Below are 6,033 nucleotides of genomic sequence, written 5' to 3' on the forward strand. Positions count from 1 at the left end.
TTTTTGTCCCCTCCCCCCCTTTTTTGGCTTGATTTGGTTGTGTTGTGTTGCATTGTATTGTTCATTTCTGCCTTTAGACTGCACTTTAGATGGGTTATCAAATCAATTTAAAAATAAAGAAACTTGTTAGTTGAGATTCAAAACCAAGCAGTCTGACTCAGAAGCCATGCTCCGAACTACTGTTCTGTACTATCTAGATACAGTCCTGTCTCTGTCTCTATGCTTCTATCTACCTCTTGAGGTATTTATGTTTACCAAGCATTTATATGGATACGCACACACACAGACACACACAGACACACACACACACACACACACACACACACACACATAGATGCTTAATTTGCATGGCATACATAAACACACAGTTATTGTATTTCAGGGAAAATGTATACTTCATGAATTCTATTTTCCTCAAAACTAGCTCCTCTAGCCAAATGGGAGATGGACACATCTTGTTCCTGACACAGGTCTACGTATGGAATTAGTTCCTTTGCTGTGCGTCAGAGACAATTTACTATAGCCATCTGAGATTGAAAACTTAAGAGAGTTTCTTTGTTATCCAAACAGAAACAGAATCTTTATGCAGCACCATGGTTGTCCACGCACAACTTTCAGGGAGTCAAGTGAGAGTTTTGCCTCTGAGAATCTCTGGGATTGGGTTTAGCCGTTTTCTGTCTTATCGCCCACTGTTAATACCTGACAGTGGGTTATTTGTGGGTTGGAATCTGTGGTTAAAAGAGAGTCTATAGGGGCACCTGGGTGGCACAGCGGTTAAGCATCTGCCTTCGGCTCAGGGCGTGATCCCGGTGTTATGGGATCGAACCCCACATCAGGCTCCTCCGCTATGAGCCTGCTTCTTCCTCTCCCACTCCCCCTGCTTGTGTTCGCTCTCTCGCTGGCTGTCTCTATCTCTGTCAAATAAATAAATAAAATCTTCAAAAAAAAAAAAAAAGAGAGTGTATAGGGCCCCTGGACAAAGTTACTCAACTTCACTAAGCTTAAATCCCCCCCCCCCCCCGTGTAAATGAAGGATAAGAACTAAACACTCTACTGTTTGTATTAAGCTCCTGGTAAATTCTCAGTCCCCAATGAAAACATAAATTTCCACAAAATAAAAATTACTGTCATAATCACCATCAACAAAAAAGTGGTCTTTTCTGAGAGGAATGAGAAAGTAAGTGCAAACAGTGTAAGTTAGGGGCAGAACAGGAACATAGTGTGAGGGCCAGCCGAGGAAACATGCCCCTGAGGAATGCAGAATTAAATAAACAAGAGCCCAGGAACAGAAGGGAAACCAAGGATCCCTTTCATCCTGTACCTACAGTAAAAAGAATATGGAGACAGCTGTTGAAATTTGAAGAACCCCTTTCATTTTTAAATTCAGCATTTTTTGTTATGACTCAGGGGTATACGACAATTCTCTAAAACTTTAGAAAAAATTCCTAAGAATATTTATTTTCATTCTCTCATATAAGAATATTTACATTGAAATCTTGGAATTCTCAGGAAAAATGTTCATAATTGGAAACAGATCATTATGGGCTCTTATAAAGACCTCGCTTATAGTTGTAAAAAAAAAAAATAGCCGTGATATAGACATGATATTATTATCTAAAATCTCTTGTTTCAATGCAATAAATAGAGGTAGAATGGTGTCCACACAGGGGTAAGTGTGAGTATTAATGAGGAGTTTAATGCCTTCTCTTTCATTAATTAAAAGCAGTCAAGCAAAGTCTTCCTATAAGGCAATGAGAAATACCATGAGAAGGTCAAGCAAAGTCTTCCTAAAAGGCAATGAGAAATATTTGTATAGATGCAGATAGACATATCTCTCTCTATCTGTCTGTCTATCTATAAAAAGCTAAGGATTCAAAACATTACACACACAGAAGTCCTAGTAAACCTATGAAGATGAATTATTAAGTCTGCCAAAGTTTATACTGACCCAAGTGCATGAGAATATTTATATACATATGCTCATTGCATTGTTTTTAACAGCAAAACTGGAATTGATGTAAATTCAAGACTTGCTGAATTAATTATGATAGTTGTTATGCAATAAAGTATCATTTACTAATTAGGAAGAATAAGGTAGACCTAGGAGTATAGATACGGGGGAAAAAAACAGGATAAAGTAAGGAAAAAAGTAGATTACAAATTAGTATGTGTATATGCATATATATATATATATATATATATATATATATATGTCTATAATAATATAAATATGTGTGTGTAACTATTTGTATAAAAGGTGCATATATGTAAATACATGGTTATGTGTATTTGTTTATGTATTATGAATTTCTGGAAATACACAGGAAAATGTAAAAGGTGGCTACAAACAGGAACTTGGAAGATGAACATGACAGATCAGAAAACTGTATTTTACTTTGTTTTTACAGTAGTTTAATAGCTTTTTTTTTCTTGAAATACCAGATTTTATTTAGAAACTGTTTAATGTAGGGTGGCTCAGTTGGTTAAGTGTCTGCCTTCAGCTCAGGTCATGATCCTGGGGTCCTGAGATGGAGCCCCACATCCAGCTCCCTGCTCTGCAGGGGTGTCTGCTTCTCCCTCTGCCCCTCCCCCTGTTCTTGTGCTTGTGTGCTCGCTCTCTCTCTCTCTCTTTCAAATAAGTAAATAAAATCTTAAAAAAAAGAAACCATTTAGTGTAGGAAAAAATCCTGTCAAGTAAGACCAGGTAGAAAATGGGTTCCCAACAAAATGGAATTTTAGGCAACAAAATAGCACCACTGTTATTGGAACAATGGCTAGTTAGTTACATTTTTTTGGCATTGTTAATCACTGAATCTGGGTTTTCCTCTGAATTCCACAGACCATGCACTACACAACAAATTTTATCATAAAATATCTGCTTTCTACACACATTTTAGGATAAGCTACCATCGGAAACAAAACAGAACATCAGGGGATGAACAGTCTCACTAGTGGGTGATGCACATTTTGCAGAATCCTGCCAAGCAAAGGAACTGAATAGGCTAGGGACAGAGCCAATGAGGAAGCGTTAAGGAATGAAATATGTTAAAAATTAATAATTCAGACACGGTACTGTGTTTTCTGCAAAAGAAAATTAACATTTAGCAAACACGCTAACGAGTGTTATCTCCAAAGAGATGAGTGCACTGGCAAAGTATTCCAGTAACAGTGGAGGGCTGTGGACAGCAGGTACCGAGAACACCCAGTCTTGCAGATCCCAAGGTAGCAATGGCCTTCACTGGTCACTCCCTTTGCCAGGGGCCCAGAAAGAACTTGCAGCGTGACCACCACCTGCTGAACTTAAACTCTAAGCAGCAAACTTTCAGGAGCCAAACAGGAGTCCCCAGTGGGTGAGGGGAGCAGAAAAGAGAAACGTGTTCAATGTAAACTTAGAAGACAGTAAAATGGGGCACAACCCCCATTCAGATCCCAGAGATGGGAGCAATTCCTCAAAAGTAGTTGTTAGATTTAAAAACAGGACATACCTCATTTCCCAAAAAACATAATATATGGAAATTTCAGGGATAACTTGAAAAATTGGTGGAGAAATATTCAGTGAAATTCGAGCTCTTCAACTCAGACATCTCAGGGCCAAAACACACCTTCTATTCATCCAAACAATGCTTCTTGCTTCTTAGAGCAGGGATATCATTAGGCTATAAAGCCAAAAGGCTTGACAGTGCAACTTTTTAAACTTTCCTTTTGGGCCAAGGTCTAGGCCTTTGTAGATTCAGGTAGCCCTGCAAGGCCTGTGAACAGCAGCTTCCAAAGGTCCAGAGGTCTGGCCCTTCCTTCCCAGACACAATGTCAGACACATAAAATCTCCTGTCATGTTACATTTTATATTTCGAAATATGGAAGCACATTTTAAAGAACTCTTAAAGCATTTATTTATTAAAACGTTCTCTGCCAAGATTTCACATTAGCTTAAAATTCAAATCAGTCTTTACATTTCTCTACTGAGGATTCCACCTCAGTGTGTTACATAAAAGCACCTTCTCGAGCAATGAGTGTTAGCAGGCATCCACACAGTGAGCCCCACGGCAGCCTCTTTGTTCCCTGGGTGACCCAACGAGATGTTAATAGTGCTCTGCTACAAAGCTCCTAACCCAGACTTTTGCAAAGTGCACCTTAAGAAGAGGCGCTTTTTGATTATGTAGAGAAACCAGTGAGTCCTCTAAGAATAATAGCAGAAAGTATTTTACAGGGAAGCCCATGATTTGAAGTGGGAAATTCAGATGTTAATTCGCTGGTCCAGGCTGTGAATACTCTTCTTGTTCCTCCTGTGGACCCCCTTCAGCAGGTAGCACAAAGCCTTCTTCTGTGCCATAGAGAATGTCCACAAACCTCTGCAATACAGGGTTGTTTTCCCCTCTCCTTCTCTTGGAAAATCAATTCAATGTTCCTTAGCTTCCCAAAGTAGAATTCTCTCTCTTTCTCCACGTCTTAGACAGTAAGTTTTAATATGTTGACCTGCTGTATTAATGCAACTGCTCAGTCATCCCCATTGCCTGCACCAGGATTTTTCACACCACCCCTGGGCTGGCTTCCAGGATTGCAGTGGTTCTCTGTTGCAGTGAGCCTCTAGGGAGCTCACTGCTAGAGCTGAGAGTTTTCTTCCGTTTGTTCAGAGCTGGAGCAACCAGGGAGGGAGTCACTGCAGTTTCTTGACCATGCCTGGCAGCTACAGGGTCACAGTCTTTTCCGTCATAGTTTGTATCAAAAAACATCTTGAACCACTGAACAAATTCAAAATTGCCCTGAAACTTTCCTTTTTACTAATTTGTCCATAGAAGTTATTTTGTCAACACCCATTCTTTTAAAACCTGCATGTAGTATTTTGAAGTTCTGGATGTATTCGTGTTCTAGCTTAGCCTGGAATTTCACTTTCTTCAACATAATGGAACCAGGGAACCTCCTGTCCATAAACTGACAACAGGCAGCCACTGAGCATGACTGTTCGATCTTTGTCAGATTCGGTTGCAGAGACTCATTGATCCAGGCCAGCCTGTCCTGTCGACTTAGGTTATCGCTGGTGGCTGACATTGAGTGTATGTTCAGTGCCATCTTCCACTCTAGGTGGAACTGCATCCACTGACCATGCCTGGCTTCAGTTTGGTTCTGTTGTCTTCTCATTCAAACCACTGGAACTAGCATTATTTTTTTTAAGTAATCTCTATACCCAACGTGAAGCTCGAACCCGCAACCCTGATTATCAGGAGTCACATGCTCCACCAACTGAGCCAGCCAGGTGCCCCTCAGTTTAATAGCTTCTTAAATTTTTGCCATGCGTACATATTTTTTTTCCTCACAATATCTTAAGGTCATTTAAAAATGCTGTTGTTGTTTACTTCCTTACATCAAGAACTTTGTATATACTTTTCCTCCCCAGCACATACAATAGTACATCTCTCATTTATGATGGCGAAAAGAAGAGCTGGATATTTCCCCTCAGTCTTGTTCTGTGTAGGCCAAATAAAGTTGAACGAAATGGAAATAATACATAATGGAAAAGCAAGCATAGAGATTTAAAACTTTTTGATTCTCGATTCATGGTTTGATTTGTCAAAATCTCAAAGGGCTGCACTGGGAAAGAGTGATAACTATCACTATAAAGAAAAAATAGGGATGCAACTGGAAAAAGAGGGATGTAACTGTACTAAAGAAAGGGATGAAAAAAAGAGTACACTTAAAGAGAAAGGAAATAATTATATTAAAATGGTTATCATGACCATTAACAGCAGGCCTGAGGACAGCAAATACCAGTGGCATCAGATGTTAATGCTGGTCTCATCAGATTGATCAGAAAGTCCATGTTTCTAGGAGGAAATGCAACCCAGAGCTATAGTTTCTAATTCCATAACTACTCTCTTTTGAACAGGGTAGAAGAGAGTCACTGCCAGATCCATTCAGATCATTTCCTCTCTGTCTAAGCCCTACACTGTAGAAAAGCACCATAAAAGAAATTGTGACTTGTCTCTCCGATAATCCACTAAATCTCTCAATCAAAATGTTAAGTTTAAGAAGAGTGTC

The 6,033-nt window shown here is 39.5% G+C and overlaps 1 pseudogene; it reads right to left on the reverse strand.

Annotated features, from left to right (window-relative positions):
- Positions 1-4,241: 4,241 nt before the first annotated feature.
- On the reverse strand, positions 4,242-5,067 carry LOC113266500 (microtubule-associated protein RP/EB family member 1-like; annotated as a pseudogene).
- Between the last annotated feature and the right edge of the window lie 966 nt (positions 5,068-6,033).

The sequence above is a fragment of the Ursus arctos genome, unplaced genomic scaffold (assembly GCF_023065955.2).
Source record: "Ursus arctos isolate Adak ecotype North America unplaced genomic scaffold, UrsArc2.0 scaffold_3, whole genome shotgun sequence".
Classification (NCBI taxonomy): domain Eukaryota; kingdom Metazoa; phylum Chordata; class Mammalia; order Carnivora; family Ursidae; genus Ursus; species Ursus arctos.